The sequence below is a fragment of the Tympanuchus pallidicinctus genome, unplaced genomic scaffold, assembly GCF_026119805.1.
Source record: "Tympanuchus pallidicinctus isolate F22 unplaced genomic scaffold, pur_lepc_1.0 scaffold1, whole genome shotgun sequence".
Lineage (NCBI taxonomy): Eukaryota > Metazoa > Chordata > Aves > Galliformes > Phasianidae > Tympanuchus > Tympanuchus pallidicinctus.
This window is the reverse complement of record NW_026294618.1, coordinates 15,189,900-15,214,353: the sequence shown is the minus strand read 5'-3', so window position 1 is coordinate 15,214,353 and position 24,454 is coordinate 15,189,900. Positions and strand designations below refer to the sequence as shown.

At 41.6% G+C, this 24,454-nt stretch overlaps 1 long non-coding RNA gene across 1 annotated transcript in view; it reads right to left on the bottom strand.

Moving 5' to 3' along the window:
- LOC128082465 (uncharacterized) overlaps positions 1-23,848 on the bottom strand; it is a 93,784-nt gene extending 69,936 nt beyond the window's left edge. The window contains exons 1-2 of the long non-coding RNA XR_008207686.1: positions 23,588-23,848; positions 912-1,104 (exon numbers count right to left, since the gene is read on the bottom strand). This is a non-coding gene — a long non-coding RNA (uncharacterized LOC128082465). The remainder of the gene's footprint in view (positions 1-911; positions 1,105-23,587) is intronic.
- Between the last annotated feature and the right edge of the window lie 606 nt (positions 23,849-24,454).

Below are 24,454 nucleotides of genomic sequence, written 5' to 3'. Positions count from 1 at the left end.
CTAATGGGTTATTCAAGCATTCACTGTTGATGCAAAGTCAATCTGTTCCTACCCAGTTATGCAGATAGGCCACATCCTTCCTCAGTTTCACTGTCCTTTCTCAAACAGATACACAAGGACAGTGGTTTTGAATCTTGTCCTTTCTCAAAACAGATATGCAGATGCAAGAACAGCAGTTTGAAGTCTGTACAAAGGGGAAAAGATCTGCCTGGAGATAAAATCCCTCTCTGGTATTACCTAGTAGCAGTAACTCCAAGGTTCTGAGACCGTATTTAGCTTTACAGAATAAAACATAACAAGATGTCAAAATGTGCATAAATAAATTAGAACCATTATTCCAGCTCAAGGTTCTGGGGACATAAACAATCCTCTTGAAGTTCTCTGTGACATATTTTGCAGTGGGAGCCAGTCATTAGCATTGCCTCCTGTATGCAGAGAGCTATACACACGTTCTGTCTTAGGACCTGGCAGCGTGGTGCAGAAATCAACAGGCCTGCCTTGGAAAAGAAAACAAAACAGTCCAGCGCCAATTCCCTGCCCCTGAGCATGAGTTGGATGGCACAGCTCGTGTCCATATGGCTAAATTTTCTCCTTCTGCTCACTCCCCAAAGAGGAGTCCTCATCCATATCTGCCTGCTTGGAATAGTCCCTGGCTCCTGCTGTTGCCCATGCCATATCATTCAGACTGCTGTCTGGCATAGGCAACATCATGCTATGGAGAATGCTAACAGTGAAGCACCACAGGCCACTAACGTCAACTGCTCCTGGCACTGTCCAGTTCACTAACACAGATATAGGCTGGGATTTCTGCTTGCACAAGTTTACATTCCCATAAATGACTCTGAGTTCCATAATGAGAAATTCAGTAAGTGAGGTCCAAAAAAGGGCATGAGGAATGAAGACGTGCATACATTATGTGTACAGAACTGTACCAGGTGAGACCACAGATCCATCCCACTATCCTCCAGCACTGAACGATGGGCTGGATCAGGGTAAGCATGTTGTGATACTTCCTCAGAATCCTCTCCTGCAGCAGTCCATGAATCAGAGACTTCTTGAACCAGAAGTGAGATTCTGGTATCCAACAGCCCTCTGAAGATGCTTCTGAAAGAAAAACTTCACATTTAAATGCTGCATAAGTGAAAAGTCAGTTGAAAATAGGCTTCAGCAGTTTGAGTTATAAACAAAGGGCAAAGCTGTTCATTCAGAAAATGCATTTTACATCAAAAGAACATCAAAACTAGGACAAACAAAAGTACTGTCGTCACAATGCTGCATCAAGGTGAAAGCTACAGTCTCTGGGAGCAAAATGGCACTGACATCTTCACAGAAGGTCTTTGCTTGGACTCATTGCACATGAAACAAGAAACAGAACAAATTTCATAGCATATTCTAGGCAGACCCAGCTGCTAGAGAAATCCAAATGAATGGCTAATAATGCAGCAGCAAAATGTAGGATCCTTTCTATTTTTTAACTGGTAATTTTTATGGCATAGTTTTCTCCTGACATTTATTTGTTTGTCCCTTTAAGGTTTTGAAAAGCCACCATAACAGCTGTGTCTTTGGGTCCTGATTGGTATTTTGAGCTACTTTCTAAATCCATATTAGGACCCAAGGCAGCTGCAGCAGTAAGAACTGTTCCATTTCTGAGTGGGAAATTCCATGAGATAAAACATTCTTGCATTTTGTCCAGCAGAAATACTGTATTTCCACTGAAAATGCCTTACTAATAAGCTCACCAGCGATGGCTTTTCTAGAAATAATACAACAGAGGACTTTTGACCCTCTCTCTTTCCATCTCTCCTTTCTCCTCCCCCTTTTCTGCTGCTCTTTGTCAAAATGTGAGCAAGTTGGTAAGAACAAAAAATTAAATACACTTTTTCATACCGATAATAAAGAAACAGACATTCCTTTACTTCTACCTTTATGTTTAAAGAACACACAACTTGTTGATGCTGAGAGGAAAGACTCCCTATAAACTTACCCAGCATAGAATCATGGAATCCTTACACATGGAAGGGACCTTCAAAGGCCATCTAGACTAACTCCCTTGTAACCAACAGGGTTACCTACAGCTACATCAGGTTGCACAAAGCCCCATCCAGCCTGACTTTGAGTGTCTCCAGGGATGGGGAATCCACCACACCTCTGGGCAACCTGTGCCAGCGCCTTACCACCCTCACTGCAAAAGACTTTTTCTGTACAACCAACCTAAATCTATCCTCTTTAAGCTTGAAGCTATTTCCCCTTGTTCTGTTACCACAGACTGCTAAAAAAAAGTCTGTCCTCTTCTTTCCTGCAGCTCCTGTTTACATACTGACAGGCCACTCTCAACTCACCTCAGATCCTATTCTTCTCCAGGATGAACAGCCCCAGCTCTCTCAGCCTGTCTTCATAGGAGAGGTGTTCCATCCCCTGCATCATTTTTGTGGCCATCCTCTGGACACGCTCCAACAGGACATGTCTGTCCTGTACTGCTGACTCCACACCTGGATGCAGTACTCCAGCAAGGGAAGGTTCTTGCCTTGCCCTGTATATACACACAGCTTAGTCGCAGCCACACAGGTGCAAGTTTTAACACCTGTGATCTGATTCCTCTAAGACTTCCCCTCACCTCAACTTATTTCTTAAATATTATACAAAAGTTGTTGCGCTGTTTTTATTTGGAAAATTAGGGAATCAGAAATTAAGCTGGAGCGACAGGGGTCCTTCCGATTAGTGTCAAGAAGAATGCAGTCCATAGCAAAATTTGGGAAGCATGTAGCTACAAGGTTCTGCAACGCAGAATTCCTATATTCTATGTATTGCCATCTGATAGATATTAGAGGAACACTGGTTGTGTTATTTGGCTCTGTTCTGCCAAAAAATGTCCTCGTCTGTAAAATGGCAACAGTAGCACTGACATCCTCAAAGGAATCCTGTGGGGACAGTGAACTGATTCACAGTGCTCCTACACGGGGCAAATATTAAATGAAGGACAGGGCAGCTCATTACCACCTGATGGCCTCCTCCTATGTCAGTGTCAGAGAAGTATATATGGGTCCTGGCATGCAAATCATTCTCATTCTTAACTACTGTTATTACTGTTCATCAACTATTCCAGAACACAAGACCAAGGCTTTGCCAGCAAAGGCCATGGAGAAAAAGCGATCGATACTGTGATCGCTAGATATTGGACAGGTAACTCATGAAATACAGAGTTCAAAGATACACAGGACTAGGATGGGATCCATTCCATTTCACTGCCTAGTAGCAATTATATGAAGCCAGCAACTTCATATAATTGCCACTAGACATAAACAAGCTGATTGTAATACTATTTATACCGAGTAAGTTATATGTCCCTTCACCAGGAGGAACAATTTTTGTTGTGCTCCACTCAGATTGCCAGAAAGGTAGGGAACCATACAAGCTAGTGGGGAAAGATCTGTGATTTTATCTTACTTTTTCCTTTAACCCAAGACAGCACTGATATAGCTATTTTCAATCTCTAATCAGCTTCCAATCACTAGTGCTTCAGATCAGAACACAGCCAGAGTATCAATGCAAAGCATAAAAATATAGTGCTTACAGTTATATGTGCAAGACCAAATTAAGTATGAGACGGGGAGGAAGGGAATGCAGGACAAATGAAATAAAATCACATCAGAACACATTTGGGTTACAAAGCATTTCAGAAATAATCTAGGGGGAAAAAATAAAATAAAATAAAATAAAACGATCCCTCAAACTAACCAATAACTGTAGTAAACCAGCCATAGACAAGGGCTTAGGACTCAGTGCCGGCTTTGTACCCAAGGGAAGCATGTTTATCATGTGGAAACTAGAGGAAGGGTGGCAGGTGCTACAAACTCTTCAGAAACATTTTTAAAGCAGTTTCAAACATCCTCTCAGAAAGAAAAGTTTTATAGAGTGTTCCCAAGCTTCTCACATCCTTCTGGTGATCTTAATGTTTCAGAGCATGCATGGAAAAAACAAGGGCATCTCTATAAGGTATCCTCACAGCAACTGGGAAAGGGCTAGCAGACAGGAGGGGCTTTACAGAAATACCCCCATGACGTTCCTCATTTCTTCCTCCCTGCTATGTCACGGAAGAGGAAGGGCAGACATAATAAATACAGGATTCCCCAGAAAACTAAGACAGGCCGTGCATAACATTATATTCCATTTCTTTCCCCTCTTGTGGTTAGAGTCCACATTACAGAGGCACACTTATCGCTGAAGACAGACAATTAAAGAAGGGAACGGTTGTCAAGCAAATGGTCTGTGTTCTTGTGAAACCATTTCACCATTCTTCCACAAACAGGAAAATATTTAGCAAGAGGTGTGCAAACTGGGTACAGATGCAAGAGTATGATTGAAAGGTGGCTGTCATCTGCTGGAAGCAGATCTAGACTTAAGGTTTCAGCATAAAAAATATTTCCTCTGTCCTGAGGATTTTCTTCCTCCAGCCTGAAAGTGCTTGCTACTCCAATCCTGAAATTTCAAATGTTTTCTATTCACACTTCCAATAACGAACTGTAAACTGCAGTACTATATTTACAGTATTTTTCTGAAAAAACTTCTGACCCCAGCAAAAATATTCCCCTGCTTGCTCACATAGACCAAAGTATTTGAGCCATTAGAAGACACAGCAAAGGACAAAACATTTAGCTGTTAAAGCCCACTTATCCAGCTAGCTTCTCTGTGTTTCTCTCTAAGCCCTTTGGAGCTTCAGTTCAGTGACATGAGAAACTCCCAAATCTGGGAAGTGGTCAGCCTGCAGAGAAAGTACTTTCCAGTTGCTTTGATGTGTTCTGGTGAGACTCTACATTTCTCCAAAAGCCCTGGAGACACACACTATAGTAAATAAGAGTTGAAATTAGCCCGTATATTCACCATTAAAATCCTGCTTAATCCTCATTTTGAAGACTTAAGTGAGACTTAAGCAGTACGTAGCTTCGTACCAGGTCCTCTTTGTGTTGGCACACATTTCACCCAGGCAAGACAATATTTGCTCAGGTGCAGTACCTTGGGTGAGAGTTAATCCCTTTCATTTCTGACACAATAGTTATTATGTACAATAACTAATAAAAGCCACTCTCAAGATAGACAACCTACACATTTGCAATTTCCTCTCATGTACTCCTTAGCCTTTCATAAGCTCCTTTGATCCTGCATAGGTGTCAATCTTTGCATGCTTATAGGTCACAAGAAAGTTCATCTCACGTTAATGGTCTGGTCACCTTAAGATGCATTGATTTTAACTCATCTTCATTTTCAAATATCAATTTCTCATCTTATTTCAGCCCTCCGTTATTCTTGAAGATGTCAAGTTGTCAAAACAGTGATGTTGCTTGGACTTCGTATTAAATATGAAAAAGTCAAGTTAAACACTGAAGTTCTTTCTTGCCTGGCCTATTGAGGGCAGAAAACTAAGACAGAGGCTGCACCCTTCCTTGTCAGCAGAGAGCTCAGTCATATAAGGCAGGATTTCTTTGAGCCCCTAATCCAGGAGCCCAATTGCATGGGCTTCTTGCCCATTGATCTGACACACAAATTACCCAAAACGTACAACAGCTCAAAATGCAGCTTCTTCACCTCCAGCATGCTCCCAGGCTCAGGACATGGTGGGAAACCTGCAGTAAGGACTCCACGTTGAGGGAGAGGCGGAGGGCTGCCCAAGGCAGGGACCCTCACAGCACCCCAGCAAAGGCAGGGGGCTGCTGCTGCCTTCTGAGCAAAGTATGGCACTCCTCACTTCTCTCCCTTTTTTTCCTTCTACTCACTTCTACTGGAGCAGCAAGATGTCCTCTACAGTTTTTCCCTTTTCTTTTTCCCCCACAAACCACCACTAGCAGACTAATATACCCCAAATTCCACATTCTTTGCTGTTTCAAACAGGACCAGATGCTCCCGGAGACAGCGAGCAAGGCTAGAGGGACTGGACTTAATCTTTTCTGGGAAGGAAAACCTTATAGGATTGTTTGTTTTCATTCTGCTGTGAGACATTCCAGCTAGTGGGAAGTTTCAAGAACTTGTTCCAATGGCTTGTTTCTCCTGCTCTCTCCCATGACAAATTGAAATCAATATTTTTGGATTCTTCTCATTCCCTTAAAGACTCTCTCTCACATTCTCCCTCCCTTTCCGAGGTCACACAAACTTTGCTTTGGACTCCAAACTATTAATTTTTCTCATTACTAATTTTAGGTGTCTGAAAAGCCTCTTGCTCATCAGCCTGTAGAAGGAAGTGTTCCTATTTTGGCTCTTTTTTAAGACAAAGAGAGTTGTATCTCAGCAGCAGCAATTAAGCCTCCTTCATGCCATCCCAGGGTATCTCCAGGCCCCACTTGCCATTCCCCCCCCCCTCCAAGAATATACTCAGAGACCCATTTTCCTGTAGAAATAGCAAACAGCTGTGCCAGACAAGGAAATCTGGGGCAGCTTTTCATGCAAGGAATCACTGTGAAGCCAAGTTGATTTCTCATAGGCCACCAAACGCCGTGTTGCACATTAAAGACTTTTGTCTAGCTTGAGCTACGCTCTTAACTAAAGAGCTCAAAAGCCCAGCAAGGATTCCTGTCAGCAATGCCTGGAAAAGAGCTGAGCCTGTAACACAGGAAGTGGTTGTGAAGCAAGCAGCAGCCTTCCTCATTTCCCAACAGTTCCCTTTTCTGCTCAGCTCCTCTCCCTGGCGGGTTCATGTGAGCTGAGGGACACAACAGTGCAGCCTACCTGCCAGCAGGAAAGCATGTTTGTACGGCTGATCCCCCTGTCTCTCTACTTGGCTTTTGGATCTCCTCAGGCTCCTGATAACTTCCTGATGTTACCACAGCTGTGTGTTTAACATAAACCCATAAAATTCCTGAGGTTGCCACATCAGCCTTTTCTCCTGTCCACACCCAGGAACTCCTCATCATCTTACATCCAGCAAACAGTTCCCTGCAGGGGCCACATTTACTGTGATAACTAACAAGCCCACTAACGTTTCAGTCTGATACACACTTTGTACAGCAGTCTTCAGTGCTCTGCTGCCAGGTAAGACTTGAACGCATTCAGGACTCACCAGTAAAATAATATTTGTGTTCTCACAACTATCTACTGAAATCTCCCAGAAAGCCACAGCAAGAGCTATGAACATTTTTAAGGAGAAAAAAATATATTTTCCCCACAGAGACTTCAGCAAATTTAATACAGATGGAGTGAAAAACATTTTGCAAAGGAAAAAAGCAGACACTGTCACAAAGTCGGTTGTGTCCAACTCACCTACAAGATCCCTTTGGTTCAGAATGGATCAGATGCAAGTCACATCATAATCAAGTTTTTCTGGTTTGGTCCCTGTGTGGACAGAATATAGCTGAAATCCAGATGATCCACATTTTTTACATCAGGTAACCAGGATCACACACAGTGCAAAACAAAGCTATTTACAAATGCTCCTATCTAGACTGTGGGTCTGAAAAAATATGCTGAGCTGCTTGTGCGTGTTTGGAAACACTCTTAAGCCAGTAAGAAGGCCTCTACTTGCTGCATTGCTTCATCCCTACCTGGGACAAGGTCCTGTGCAATTGTTTGTACAGCTGGAGGGAGCATTCAGGATGTCTGTTTGAGATGCAAGCCATAATTCCCCTCCTCTGCGGTCACTTGAGAATATATTCTCTGACAGACTGTATTATATGCAGTTTCTTGATTCAGTTGTCTCTGAAGCTCAGGCTGTGTGTTTGATAAATGCATAGGTCTATGATTACATAAATGTGTAGGCATAAATAGCGGAAAGAGAGAATGAAAATACAAGTCATCTGTATTAAGAGCTGTTTTTTTCAATAAAAACAAACATCAGAAGGCGTTTATTTTACAGACCTTTCTGTAAGCCTACAGCCCATTTCCCAGTCGATGGCAGTGCTCTCATCCACCAGCAATAAAGCCGTCAGACCACCTTCAGCTGGAACATGCAGTGGCTGAACTGACTGGCAAGGGGCTGTGCCACCCAAACTTCAGCTTGCTACATGCTTGACAAAGGCACTTAAATCCTCTAATGTAGATTTATGCCATGTTGTCTGAGTGCCTTCCCCGCAGAGGTTTCAGAAATTAATCATTCTTCCTCTGCAATCATGGAAACATCCCTGAGTTAGGATGAAATCATTTTTCAATTTCTTGCCTCACTTTTTCTACCTCTTCCCTCTCCCCAGAAATACCTGTCCTGACTGAAATGATATCACGTGCTATATTTTAATCTGATGGAGAGTTTTATCTGTGACAGTTAACAAGATTCCACGAATAATTTTTAAGCCTGTAACGTCTTTGACATTTATTGCATTGTTTTACTTTGCTGCTGTTTGGTTTGACTCACGGACACCTGTACATTCAGTGTATTTTCCTGTTCCGCACTTTTGCAGTCTCCTAGAAGTGATTCATTTTAGAAATAAATAAATTGCCAGCAATGAACCACTTTTTTTTTTTTCAGGAGAAAAAGAAAAAAAATACTTGAGCAGGGAGCTGTGTTTGTAAAGCTCTTCTCAGTTTAACGTATGCAACATGAAAGATATTCTATGAAACCTGTTAATAAAAAATTATTCCCAAGCTAAACCAAAATCAACTGCAATATTTCTGCTCAATTTTAAACATTATTAGTTTCATAACTAATTACCTCACAATTACTAATATTTTTCCTTGATGAACTCTGTGCTGCCTCTTCATTATGAAAGTGCTGAAAGGTAATACGGCAGTTACATGACAATGCAAATAGGACCCATTCAATTTGCACAAAAAAAGGTTGCAAGGAGCAATTAGCACTTCATTAATATGATATAAAATGCTAATTTGCCACATATCCCAAGTGACTCAAAACTCCTTTCCATCCATATGTGCAAATAATAACGATGCAGTGCGTGTGAATCAGGTTCATGGTGCATTAGCTGGAATCCCTGTGTCAGTTTTCTGTATAATAGCTATTAGTTAATATGAACAGTAGCTCATATTTAACCTATGACAGCAGTGTTAAATGATAAAAGGATCCGCTGGCAGCGGTATCTCATAATTCCACCTCTGCAAAGTTCTCCCTTCCTTGCTACCCAGGATGAAGTATTGGAAACTGACTTCTAATCTAATTTATAAAGCAGATTGAAATGAAGTGCTGGTAGCACTCGGCGCTGCTGCTCAGCATTTTGAGAGGCAAGATCGTTCCTGGTGACTCGCGCAGCTCAGGCATTTGAGCGCTCACTGGCAGCTTCTAATGATCAAAGTATTTGACTTAAATAATTGATTTATTTATACCAGTAAAGAAGCTCCAGGGGGTTGTGAATATTATGAGATATAATCACACCACTAGGGAATTAGAGACACTCAGATGTGCCTTGTGCCTGCTAATGCCCTGCGGGTGTGATTAGGATATCACACATCAAAGGAATTTGCTCTAAAATTTTTCATATAATAAATTAATAAAAGTAATTTATTTAAATAATTCCACTGATTTAATGGGACAGATCTGATGCAAGATGCTGTACACAGAGAACTACACGGATGTGGGCTGATCTAGGACAGAAGAGAAGCCCTGACCATCCTTCATTAATGTCATGGCACCAGCAGAATCCTCTAGCTGCCAGCCCTGATGAGGAATTAGCATCACCTCAAAGCTCACAGCGCTGAGCATTACCAGCGATGTTAGCCAACCTGCATTGTCTGAGGTGGAGTGAATGGGGTTCCTTCAACAAATCCCTTCCTGGAGAGAAATGCTGATTAGCAGTGACACAGAGGCAGTGCAGCATGCTGGCACAGGCAGGCTCCGTGACAGCTGAAATACCTTATGGAGATCCCGGTCTCCTCTGACCAGTTTATTTATTCAGTTTTTCAAGATGAAAACCTACTTTAATATGGCTTGACCATTGTAGACTGCAAGTCTACAGCCCTTCATGCACTTCTCACCCCAGCATACCAAAACAATAGGGAGGTGCCCTTATTTCAATTGTACTCATAAGAAATTGAGACACACAGAGACCAAACAACTTGCTCAAGGGCACACAGAGTCTATGGCAGTCCAGGGAATTATGTTTGCTCTGAGTTTCTGCTATTTGCTCCTATTCCAGAAAAACATGGGCTTTACCACAAGGATATTACAGAGCATATTACAGCAACAGGCAATTAACATCATATTATCTTTAACCTATTATGTGGCAAGGGAAGCAGATAGATGTTCCACTTCCAGAAGAAGTAAAATTCTTTCCGCTATCATCCATTTGACTCCCACCTCCCTTTAGATATTTATAAACACTAAACAGATACCCCGTCAGTCTTCTTTTCCCAGGCTGAACAGATCCAGGTTATTACTCAGCCTTTCCTTATACAAGAGATGCTCCAGACCCTTCATCTTTGTGGCCCTCCATTGGACTCCTGTCTTTTTTTGAACTTGGAAGCCCAGAATTGGACACAGTATTCTAACTGTGACCCCACCAGGGCAGAGCAGAGTGGGAGGATCACCCCTCTCACCCTGCTGGCCACGCTCTTTTTAACACACCCCAGGATATCATTGGCCTTCTTGGCCACAAGGACACACTGCTGGCTCATGGTCAACCTGCTGTCCACCAGGACACCCAGGTCCTTCTCTGCAGAGCTTCCCTCCAGCAGGTCAACCCCAAAACAAATCATGCATGCTACAAGTAAAGAAATCAATAGCAATTATAAATTGCTCCAGAAGCACTGTCTTTAAGACTAAAATTAGGAGGAGAGGGGCTTCAAGGAGTTTGTTTCTGTCTGTGGACAAAAGCCTGAGGCTGTGTTCAATTATTCCACAGTTCAGAACCATTCTCATCGTTGTATATCTGTTCTGATTTTTGCACAAGAAGCATTATGTATGCCTGGTGGGCCTAATATCAGTCTATGTCACAAAATGATGTACACAGAGGCATATCACAAATCAGATGTTCATCATACCATACATGCTTTAATTGCAAGGGTCAAGTCTGAGACCAGCTACCATTCCAAATGCATCCAAAATTCAGTCTCTCTCATTCAGCAAGTTCAAAAGAAACTTTTCTGTCTTGGAATTTCAGGATTTAAGTTGAGTATGGAGTCATGCAGTCCACTACCAATTAGCCTGACAGTGTTATATGTAGCATGCTGTGTTGAAAACAAACGTACACATTTCTCTAGGTTTAGAACCTCTCCCCCTTTCTTTACATCATTCTTCCATTCTATTGATGTAGTTTCACCAGGGTGCACATCAAGAGGACATTTTTCTCCCCATCACTGGACACAGCAGTGTTCACTTGATGGGATGTGGCAGAGGCTCTACAGGAGTGCAACCCCCACATTTAGGATGGGCTTGATCTGTCCACGTGGTCTCATAACAGGACATGTTCGCTTGGTCCTAATTATGTTTCTGTTATTTCTGGCCTAACCCACCCCCATTTAGCCTTGCAGAATCAAATCAGTAATCAGAAAAACTCAGAAATAGTGTTTATTTACAGGCCCATTTTTTAAAAATATAAAAAGGCAGCAAATCACTGATATCTATGATCATTCCAGATAGTCATGTCACCAACTCTGATCCCAATTTCAAACACTTCCTGTTTTCTATGTCTGTCAACTTGAGTTTCAACAACTACTTGATCTGAGGGAGCCTTGGAAATCTCAGATATGAAACTAGTTCACACTGTATAACAGTTCAGTAATTCTGATCCTAATGCTATCCCAACACACATCCTACAGCATGGACGCCTGTTAGCTAAAACTTCAGTTACAAATTGTCTACCCTTGAAGCATGCTGTCAAGTTCACAAGCATTCAGTGAAGATCAAGGATTATTAACATCAGCTCTCAGAACAGAGGTTGTATGTTTTTCTGTTGTGTCTGTTTTGTTATCTGTATCAGCCATGACCTGTGCACTACTCTCAAAGATAACAACAGCAACAATATCTTGAACAAAAAGACTTCTTAGGAATCCACAGAATTGAATCAGAGAGAGCTCACACCAGGAAGCACAGACTCTGGATATCTCAGCACAGAAAACATCTCTTTTTGATCAAAGTCAAAACTTAAATGTCAAGGAATATAACTTTTTAAAGTTGAAGCTTGTAAATATGCTACAGTTTTCCATGACTGTTTATAACTGCAAGTATTCTTTATTTGTATATGTGAAGGCCTGCTAGGGACTCTGAAATTCTCTTACTTTCCATACAACAGTGCCCCTTCTCTTAACTAAAGCGACAGGTGGTCAGCGTTCCTTCAAACCCGACCTCAGCAGTGGAATGAAGAGCACAGAGGGACTGCGTGTCTACTATTAGCGTAACAGCATGCCAAATGGCAAACCGCGGCCAAGCTCAGAGGCAAGACCATAACTGCATGCCAATACAGGCATGTAAATCACAGGACAACTGTGACTAAGCAGAGCTTTCATGAGCACAATCTGGCCTTGAAGCTTGGCCATGGCAAACCAACAAAGATAGTGGCCAACACACGGCTCTAAAGAGTCAAGCCACAAACAACAGGCCTGTAACCAAGATGAAGGTCAAGGCTGGGGGTGATAATGGCTCACCTTTACAGGGATACAAAAGCATTAAATTTGCACAAGCTGAATCTCCAATTTGCTTTCACCTTCATCCTCCATTGTAGAAGTTTAGCCTTTAGATAACAGGTGCACAAATCTCCACGCAAATCACACCCAAGTGAAAGACACCAAGTAAAATCTAGAGTTGGAAATGAAGCATTTCAGGCAATATGAAGACAACAATAAGCCCAGCAAGATCAGTGGAAAGGAAAAGCAGGGGGGAAGATATCTGATGAGTGGCTTCCCTTCTTCAGAAATCACCTGCCTTGCAGCCTCTCATACCACCCATGTTCACTTGGAAGCCACTCTCCTTCATCCCAGTGCTTTTGTCCCAACTATTGTGAAATCTTAGTGCTGGCAGTGTTTGCAGCTGTAGGAAATAAGATATAAACTCTCATGCCATTGGTACACTGATGGCAATGAAGCCTGGTAACTCCATCACCAGCAAGGGCCAGAAGATGCAGGAGAAAAAAAAAAAAAAAATAGTTAAAGAAATCACAGTCTTGGTGATCAGCAACAGACCTGCCCACTCAATCTGCCTGGAAGCCCTCCTTTTGAGCTGGCTGTTAACATGCCACTCTTCTCTGAAAAAGATGGCATTGTCCTCCCAAATCAGCCAGATTCCTCAGCAAAAGTTTCAGATTTAGATGACTAAATCCACATTTGCCCCCATGAAAAAGGCTGCTGAGGGGCTTCGAAAGGGGAGAACTATGAGGAAGTAGCAACACAACCTTCTGCCATTTGAAAGAATCACTGCATGTTCTGACCTCCTGGTTAGGCCACCCCTTAGACATAGAGATAACTTAAGATATCTTAATTTGCGTAGCTGCCCAAACTGTGTTCTTCCTCACTGTTTTCTGGGCCATTTAGGCCTTTTGAGTAGAGGTCTTGGGAAAGGAATGAACAAAATTTAGTCTTGCTGCACACTTGTGGAGATACAGCCAATCCTGTCCTGGAAGGAGCTTGGTGACACACTTCTACCTGAGGTAGTAAGAATAACACTTAACATTCTAGGATTTTATATTGCTCCTGATAAAATCTGCAGGAAATTTGTCTTTGGTTTCAAGGGAGTAGAAGTTGTACTGTAAATGTTAAATGAAGTTTGCAAGGTATTTTTTTTCTAAACCTGCTTTTTTCAAGAAACTTTCAAAACAAGAGCAGCTTCTTTACAGCTGATAAATAGACAAAAAATGTAGAACTCTACCTCTTAGCAACAATTTTACATGACTGAAGCACTGTTATTTAAAGGGCACTCCTCATTTGATGAAGAACTACAGTGATTTCAAGTAAAAGGTTTAAATATAACTCATTACATGAAGTTCCCCACTCCATCCTATCCCATCCCTTCTCACTAGCCTGTCAGGCTTGGAGTCTATGAAAGGAGGAATGTAATGAGTATACATTTATGTTATATGCTTTCCACAGTTCTTGTTCTGGTGTGACCAGATTTATGTACAGAGTGACTTGAATGTAATCCATCAAGATTATACACAGCATTGGTTTCAACATTTCTACAGGTAGCACGGTCTCCAAACTCTCTTAGCTGTGGCTGTACGAAAGGAGTTGAGATGTGGTGACACAATGTTCATTTGTTTTGGTGGCAAGACTCAATTAAAACAACATAACAGAGTTTAAAAAAAAAATACTAATCTGTGAAAAAATGTGAAAGTGAGTTAAGTAAAACCTTCAAATATTCCCTTGTTCACGACAAGCTGTGTGGGCTGACAGCTGATCCCAAGGGAGTGAGAGGTCTTAGAAAAAGCCCTGCTACGAAAGGACTGGCTGTTAAAGCAAATCCCGAGTCGGAGCCCCAAGGAGGGTGAAGCCCAGCTATTGATGCCCAAACACAGAGAAGACATTGTAAAGGAAATATGGGGGTTGAAAACTGTAGTGGAAGAAACAAAATAGGGGCTGCCTCCCACACATGGGGACAACAAACCTATGAAAATAAGAAACTACTTTTCACTAGGCCGAATTTTCAGGAAGAAAGACATCCCATGGTGTTGAAAGCACCACCTGTGTAATTAGGGACACCACGCTACCACCGCTTGAAGCATGGAGGAGAACGTGGGTTATTAAAAATAAAACAGAAATAGAAGGAGGCTTCTTTGCAAGAAAGAATAATTTCAGTTGCTGCAGTTTTTGATGGAGACAAAAATAAAAAAAGAAGTTAAGCGACCTCAAGTATTGCTAACGTCCCATTTTCATCACAAGTTTTGGAATAGCCAGGGCTGTTCCCAGAGTCTCAGGATCCCAGGGCCTTGTTACCAAACTTCATGCTTTCCAAAAAGGATTGAAGTCCAACCAAGTAATATTTTAAAGCCTCTTCTTTTCACACACAAACTACAACCACAAATGTGCTGTAAACTGTTAGAAATAAATTTTAGTCTCAGCTGGGAGTGAGAGAGGGAAAGGGAGAGGGGTCACGTGAGCAGCCTTGATTCTAAGGCTGAGAATCAAGAAACACTGCAGAGAAGAAAAGCCCTATCGTTGTTACATGTTATCCAGAGTCATAAAAGGATTTACATTAGAGGCAGTAATCATAATAATTTACACATAGAGAGTGCTTTTCTTTGAGAAACTTACAGGTAGTTTTACATACCTTCAATTCTTCTATGCCATTACACCTCAAACCATATTGTCGGTCCTATAGCTGTTTCATGGCATACTGCATAGGTGCCCTGAAAGCTAAAACACTATGCCCCAGCACACACATTCAGAAGAGATAATAGAACCCTCTTTCCAGACCTCTCATCAAACTGATCTGAATATTTAATGCTGTTAAATGACACTAGTTCAACAACAAAGAAGAAAACATTTTACAGAGATTTAACATTAAAGGAAGGCAAGAAGTTTCCTTATTTGGCACTAATTCTCTAAGTCGCTTGTATACTGCTCCTACTTTTGCTAATACACAAGCTGCAGGAGAGCAGAACAAATTGCTGGCGTCCTCCACATGAAAGAGTATTTCCCATGTGTGAGGTTAGATTTACTTCCCCAGAACTTTATTTCCCCAGAAAATTTTTCCATGAAATAAATCCACTCAGGGAGGAGGAATCTATTCGCAGCATCCATCCTTCACAGTAAATTGCCTATGATAAAGGTAATTTCTACAAAGTAAGCAGGGTATTCAGCTGTGGAAATATAATTAAAATACATCTGTACAGTTCTTGAAGCCCGCAAAGGGAAGATGTGGCTAGCAAGACCTGGGAGAGCCCATTAGCAGCTTGATTTTCTCATGACATGAACTTTCATGCATACCCCAGGGCAGTTTCCATTAAGAGCAGTGTTGCATTTGTTTAAATTTGCATTAAGAACAGCAATGCTTTGTTTCTTAGAAGGCAAAACCATCTCAGCAATTACATTACAAGACAAGCATCTCTATTTTCATTTAAAAAAAAATAATAAAAGGAGCTGTCTAGATCTGGTGCTCGCAGAGACCTTCAGGAACTACACAGAGTTGGCCATGCTGAACCCATCTCTGGGAGTTCTGATGAAGATCACAGCCTTCCAGCTTCAATGCTAACATAGGGCACTTGCAGGAAGATGTCAACAGGACACCCGTATGGTCTTGCAGGATGCCAGCCAGCCCTTCCCTGAGCTTCTGGTAGCCTCCAGGCCTGATGAGCACTGCAAATTATCTTTCTCACTTCATGCCAGTCTTGTCTGGGCCCAGTAATGCTTAAGTTTACCTCTCTGTGCATACTGATAAAAAATTTGGGCTTAACTTCAAAAATTGCTAATGCAACTTATCTTCAAGTGCTCCCATGCCTTGTCATTTTCTGCACAGGTCTGAACACCCCAAACGTGACATGCCCCAAGCACATACAACTAAATTCTATCTTGAGGCACAAAGATAGAATCATAGAATCATTACGGTTGGAAAGACCATTAAGATCATCGAGTCCAACCACCAACTTATCTTCACCATGCCCACTAACCACCTCCCTCAATATCATATCTGCCCTCTTCTCAGACACTTCTACCAACGGTTGACTCCATCACATCCCTGGGCAGCCTGTACCTCACCACTCCTAAGAAAAAATGTTTCCTAATATCCAGCTGGAACCTTCCCAGTGTAATTTAAGGCCATTACCTCTCATTCTATTGCTATTATCTGAGAGAAGAGGCCAACCCCCACCTCACTGCAAAAAGGCCAGGCTGGATGGGTGCATGGGAGCTGTTGATCACAGCCTGAACCTCTGATTAACCACTTGAAGCAAGCAATGAGTCAGCCATGGGAGCACAGGTGAAGGCAACTCACCTGTGCTGCAGGAAGGGGTAGAACCTGGCTCCATCTCTCCTAGATCCCATTTAAGTGTTTAAGTGCTGACTACCACCAAAGAAAGATCTCTATCTGGAGATCACTCCTTGTGGAGTTTACTATGAGTCTACAACACTGGTGATCATTTCTATTTATCTTGATTATTTTTCCATTGTGATAATCTCACTAAGCTTAACCTTTGTACACCTATTGATTGTACAGTGGGAAGTGTCCCTACCTACAGCAGGGGAGTTGGAACTAGATCATAGAATCGTTGGAGTTGGAAGTGACCTTTAAAAGCCAACTAGTCCAACTCCCCTGCAATGAACAGGGACATCCACAGATAGATCAGGTCGCCCAGGGCCTGATCCAGCCTCAGCTTGAAGCTTAAGATCTTACAATCTAGATGATCTTAAAGGTCCCTTCCAATCCAAACCATTCTATGATTCCTTTCAGACAGTTGTAGAGAAATAAAATATCAGTGAAAGATCTAGGTGTGGTATGTGTTGCTTTAGCATATTCAAAGGTTTTCTTGGACCCCTATCTCCTGCGCCAGCACTTCTGTGCTCAGGAGCTCACAGAGACAAATATGAACAGTCCAGGTCAGGTGACACTAAGCAGGACAGTGGATGGACTTGATCTTAAAGGTATTTTCCAGCCTAAATGATTCTACTGCAGTATGAAAATAATGGATTTGCAACATGGTGCTGTACAGGAACTCTGATCACAGACCTCAAAGCACTGAGGACACTCTGTGAACTGCAAATAAATGGGGCAGAACAGATCCTTAGCTGCCAAACTTACAACAGATCATCTCTTGCAGAGGCTGCATACATTCATGTCAAAAATGGCTCTACTACGTTTGAACAAATCACACAGAAGACAGCAGCGTTTCTGCTTTCAAAAGCCTCACACAGCTAACACAATTTCCAAATAACTACCGTAGGTGACCGCACAGCAGCAAGTACCTCTGTTGATACCAATATGAAAAACAGTGCTTTAACATAGGAATATTTTGCAATTCACAGATTGTCTTTTTCTACATCCCAATTGTTACTTTATTATCACCATCATCATTAAATCCCAGAGAAAGAGCTAGGGATTTAAAAGAGATTACCAACATTATACCAACATTTGTGGAACTTGGACACAAGATGAAAAGTTGTAAGAGGGAAGACTTGGGGGGAATTACTGGAAAGTTGGTCTGCGTGCACTGCTGGAATGCTTATTGCTTCTCCAACTAAGTTTTCGGTTTGGTTTTATAAGCATGGCATCCTTTTCACATTAGCACATGGTATGTGAAACTTCACCCTGCTTTCCAAAAATAGCAGCTCTAATGAGTTTCATGGTAGATGTCCTGCTGATCGAACACGGGTTTATGAGCAATACAAAGAATCAATAGGATGCTTGCACACCATGCATCAGCCCAAGCACAAGCACACTGTAAAATGCCTGCCTCCTGCCCACACAAGTGTTATTTGCTGGCAAATGAACAAGACAACGCAAATACAGTCATACCACAGCTCATGAATAAGCTCATCTGAAGTAGTAATATACAATCAAAACTGCCTAATAAAATACTTCAAAAAACAATAGGTTGGATAAAATTTTCTGTTAAAAAGTAAACTAAGAAACAGTGATGCAGATTTAGTCTCTTTCCCCCAATGGAGATACTGGAGAAGAAAGAAAAAGAAGTTGGGTGCTTACTGTGCTCTCCTTTCTTCCATCGAAAGCAGACAAGGCCAGCAGTAAGCTTAGGCTCCACCTGAGGGCATCATCTTGACACAAGGACGTGTAACAAAGATCACATGCAGCACTGAAATCCTGAAAGGGAGCATTAATACTTATCCTTCATACTTCAAGATTACTGTTAGGAGGGCACAGGAGTTAACCTAATCAACATGGCTCACAAGGAAATACTAAGTTCTAATATGACTGCAACTTCAAAAGCAACAAAGATAAATTTGTCTGCCAAGACAGAGCACATTACTTTTTACAGAAGCACAGAAAGGTAGCCCACGTACTGTGATCCCCATTCATACTATATGATCAGATACATCCTACTCTTTTATTCAAAACGTTGCTATTTTGCCACTTGACAAGAAACACTCACGCAAACAGAGAGGGAACTGGAATGACAAGAAAGTCCATGATTAGGCTGGAGGTGCAACTGAGAGCAATCCCATGATGCGACCAGAGCAAAAGCATCCTAAGGAGAGCATCGTAAGTTCAGGAGCCCTCACATCAGTGAGCCTAACATGCTTGCAGCATACAAGAGCCTTCCACATGCAACAATTGCACAAGGAATACCCCATCAAAACACCTTGGCAGCCTGCAAATCTTTTGCTACCCACACCTCCAGGGACTGAGGAAGCAAGCCTTGGGATAGATGAATTATTCAACCAAGGCTAGATATAACTTGTAAGACCTTAAGCTGGGCAAATTCACTGCAGAGAGACAAAGGGTAAGCATTACGTAGATTCTAAGCTCTTCCTCACCCAGAGGAGCTCAGTAAGGTGAATTGCTGCATTCCCAGCAGCTTTCCCCTACAGCATCTATTTCCCAGGAGACAGAAACCAGGCCTAGTTAAAATAATTATGTCCCAGATCATAATATCTTGCCCTCCTTTCTGCACCGAGAGCACCATTATGTCGGTGTGCATTGCTCAGCCTCTCACTATCACACGTACAATTAAGTTCAGTTTCTAAAAGCCCTACCTGTAATTGGAGCCAGCTGCAACCTTTCTGACACATACTAATTGCCAGTAATGATTTAAGTGCAGTAAATTCACATGCTGCAATTGTTTTAAATAAGGGAATCTTTCCGAGCTTTTCCCTGAGAAAAATCTGTTAATCTCTGCTGCTGACTTATCAAATCCTCAAGTCACCTGTTTGCCATCATTTTCATGAGCTGATAACGTGTTTATTAGAGCCATAATATGCAGGTGGAAGCATAAAGGTCTCATTTGGTGGAGAATGAATTCTAACTAATATATCTGCGTGGAAAAGCTTGGTTTCACCATTCAGCTGTGTCTCTGCAAAGAATAAAATCCAAAATAGAATCTTTTATTCCTTTCAAATAGAGTATTAGCTCTTCTAAGCTCAGTACGTATCTCAAAATACCTTTTGGATGAGCACAACAGGCTTTCTTTTGTTAAGCCAGAGATATCACTTCCTATGGTGAATATACGCAGCCCTAGATAATTTCAACTTAATTGTATTTTCCTTTTAATTTTTTTTTTTCATCTAAAAAAGCAATTTTTACAAAGAAATAAAATGCCATGTTGGTTCTACAAGGCTGGCTTAAGAGTTCTTCCCACAAACTATTTTAATTTCCTACTAAAGATTATACCTGAGATATTGCAGATAATACTTTTATTTTTTTTAATCTCCCTAAAATTTTTGATCTCCTTTCTGCAGAGACTGTGTGGAAAGGGTTGGGGTTTGGTTTGTTGTTATTTTCTTTTTTTATGGGGGGTTTAGGGGTGACTGTTTGATTTTTGAGGCATGCTAGTGAAATTACTGCAGTTTGAAAACAAATACAGAGGGTTTATCCACCTACTTTTTTTCCCCCCACCAGTGAGCTACTCAGAGTGGACAATCATATTGCAAATGGGTTCTGCTGCAGCTGAGTTCACTGGCTGTTCAGCTGGTTTATCTCTGTGAATAAATGACCTCAACTCCTGGGGGAGCACATATGAAAGCCTAGCCTTAAATGAATGTTGTCATGTTCTAAGATCAAGAAAATAAATATGCTGTTGCAAAACACAAATGAGGCTGGTTGCATTATTATAAAGGGCCGTCCCATTGCTTTGTTCACATGTGTAGTAAGGAAGCAACACTAATTTTTATTTCTAATTTATTTTTTAATCAGAAAATTGAAATCATCTTCCCATTTCAGGCTGTATATCAATAAGATTTACTGTTTGCCACTGCCATCTTGGTGATCACAGACTGCAGTTTCCATTTCTTTCAGAAATATCCTTAACTCTTGGAATCTGTGTCAGTAGGTAAGGGCATGGATAGACAGAACTTACAGCAAAGCAAGAACAACCAAATATAGTTTGGGACCAAACTCAAGTATCTGCTTTCTCCAGAAACGCGTTCAAAACCCTCTCCCTTGAGGCTTCAGGAACCTCCTGCTTTAATCACAGGGCATGAGCAGCAGGAGAAAAATGTACAGGCCAGAATCTGATACAAGGATGCTCAACAAAGTATATTCAGCTATATGAAAGAGAGAAGTTCTCAAAGGAAAATACTGGCCAGCCACTCAAGAAATCATGGCAGCTTTTTCAAGTAAAAGAGCAAGCTTGAATCTGAAGAGAAAGAATATGTAAGAAAAGAAACGAAACAAGACTTGAAAGCCTAAGATTACATTTGGGACAGCCAAGCTTTCCAACTGCAGGTTAGGGATTTAATCGAGTTAGGACTCCTTCATTTAGCTCCTGAGCATGTAAAGTAGGGGCCTAATTCTAGGACAGTATGTGGTTTACTATAAAACAAATCTAGCATATAATAATTTCCTTCCACAATTCCCATGGCTTGTGGCATGGGCCCAAAACCTCTTCCATGATTCACATCCAAACCTCCCAAGAGAGATGTGATGGCCAAATTGTTAGTTTTAGTGTATGAGTAGCTTGGGTGAAATGACAAATGTTAACACTAAGTCATATTGTGGAGAAGAAATGACCGCAACTATGGGCAGACAGCAGAGCTCCACTGACGGTTTATTATTAGTATCTTGAATATGCGTTAAAAAGTGGGTTTTTTGTTGTATTTTTGTTTTAAGGTAAATAATATTTTCCTACCTAACTGGCCACTCCTCAGGGATAATTTGTTAGTCATTCCACAGTACAGGCCAATTTCTCTTTTCCAGAGAGGAGAACAGAACGTCTCAGTAGATCGAATAATCAAAAGCACTGACATTCTGAGGTGTCTTAAAATTCTTCAAGTCTGCTTCTATGCCCAATAATCTCCTGAATCTGCATTTTACACAAACACTGAGCCAGTGCTGACCATGCCCAGACTAACACCTCCTGGAATAGCTTTCCCTACCGCTGAAAACCTTGCCAGAGTAAATAATGTACCAGTTTGCTGATGCAGTCTATTCCAGAACTCCTCCTAGCTTTAACCTTTCCAAATAGTCTCCAAATCTGAAAATACAGCTAAACTGTGGCTCCAGCTAGCAAAATTATTCATTCCAAATTTCATGTTTGTTGTTAATTATCCCCTTTTTCCTCCTGTTTGCAGATTAATCATGGTTCAATCCATCAAACCGTGCACAGAAACAAGTCTCATAGTTTCTGTTCAGTACCTGTTGCTCCTGATACAACAGTGATCCGTAATATCACATTCTTTCCTCCTTGCCCTGTCTCAGTGACTGAAACTATTTAATATTTGTCACTATTCATATCAATTCAAGAACATGTATACCTTTGGCACAGCTTTGCAGAAAAACAAATATTTGTGAGCATTTTTTTTGTGAGTATTAAGTTTGTAAGCATTCTGGTTTCACCAATCTGTCTGAAAATATCTCCCAGGATATTATCCAGCAAAATACTAGAAGAAACAAACTGAAGAACTTTGCAACATTTGATTGTAGAAACAGTCACTGGAGAGATCACATCATGCACCTAGCTCTATCTAACCACCTCACCTGAAACTTCTGTTAGTTAGAGATAATTTGACCATGGCAAGCAGAAAGGCAGAGTTGGGCCTCAGAGGACCTGCAACATCCCTTTTTTCCTTTCAGAGCAGTTCCTGCTTTGCGTGTGGTGTCCCACAAGCTCTGAACAAAGCTGCAAGCCAGTTATTCCTGGTTTTGAAGCAGAAGTGGGGGCAGAGGAGGATGCAAGGACAATGGTGACCAACAGAGAAGCAGAATATGAAGAACAAGATCTGATTGAGGTTAAAAGAAAATATGACTGAAAAAAACTAACATGTCTCCTAGGATATTTACACCTTCAAAATTATCTGAAATCCACTAATCTAATCAGATAGAGGTGCTGAGAAATGGAAGTGAGCCAGGGGCCTGTCATGTGAGCAAAGGAGGAAACAGGATAGGCAATACCAAAAGCTCAAGCTGCTGTACAGCAGTGGGGAATATACGGTGCCTATTTCCCATGCTGCCCCTTAAGCTTGAAGAAAGGGGACAGGAATGAGCCATGCCTGAAATACTGGCTGCATAACATTCAAGGGCACGATGGAAAGGAGTTGCTTGCAGCCACTGAAAATCCAGTAATGCTGGTAGGAAAAGGAGTGCAGGCCAGGCCAATGCACTGTAGCTTGCCAAATTTGGAAGTGGCTTCATTCAAACCTAAGCATCCTCTTACCCTCCTATCTGATGGGCTCTTAACGCAGTTCTCCTGTCTCCCATGTGTGAATAGGCAGTTGTAATGTTATGTTCCTACTTGCTATAAAATACCAGAGCTGTAATAACAGTGCAGAGGCTGGAGAGAATTCAGAGCAAGAACCAAGAATTTAAGAAAAATGCCTGGTTAACTATCATTTATAAAAACCTCTTCACAGAGTGGCAAGTTTCTGTATGCTATATATCATCTGAACTTCCCCTGAAAATAAACAACCACGAGATCCCCAAGGACTTTTCCAACAGTCACAAAATACATCTAATGAGACAATGTTTAAGAGATCTAATTATAAGAAAAAATAAGCCTTGATAACCATCTTATCCCACATACAGTTCAAATATGACTCAGAGTTTGTTTTAATAATCCATATAGGTTAACGCGGCACGGTCCAAGCTGCATTGCAGCTACTGAGAGATTGTGAAGAGCTGAAAACTTACCCACAAGTCACCAGGTTAAATGGAGGTTAAGGAACAGAGATGTTATGGAGGGCTGAAAAATAGCAGCCTTGAGAAAGCAGGGCTTCACATGGCATACTAATATCTTTATATCAATTTTGGCCACTTTGCTCTGATCACCTGTGTCAACAAGGCATTTCCTCTGTTCTGTACCTTGAGCCACATCGCTGCACCTGCCCTTAAGGGAGGAGTTATTGGATTTACCCAGCTTCCTCTTATCTCTGTTTACCCTCCAAAACTACTCTGCAGAGAAAACTCCCTGAATCAGTCCCAGAGCTGCAGTTTCACTCATATGCAAAAACCCAGATGTAGCATTATGCATGCTGAGCTAAAAAAAAAAAAAAAAAAAAAAAAAATGACCTCATTGTGAGTAACCACCACAAGCCAAGCTGGGTGAAGTCACTGGGGATTTTTGTTTCCAGCACACCCACACCAGTGGGACTCTTTCTGAGGGACAGACACCTGCAGTGCTGCTGGGCACAGGCAAACCTTTCTTCACTTTCCCTGAACTGGTGGAGAAGAAAGTGGGCAGCCAAGAGAATAGATGAGGGAACTGGTTCAGACACGCTGCTTCTGCTACCTGCACTGGGCAAAAGTCAAGAAAATAGACAGGAGTCATAAGGAACTTTGCTTCCATACACCACTGCTGGATCTGCTCCAGAGCCATGACCCTTATCAGCGTGTCATTGAAGGCTTGCTAGTCAAGATGCTGGAGTCACTGAAGCAAGAGAGAGAAGTTCCCAGATTTCTTACTGTGTGTAATTTTGTATAATGCTAACTAACCGTAAACCCTTCTGAGATATCTCTTGATTTTAGTCTTAAAATGGACCCCAAAAATGACATAGAGCT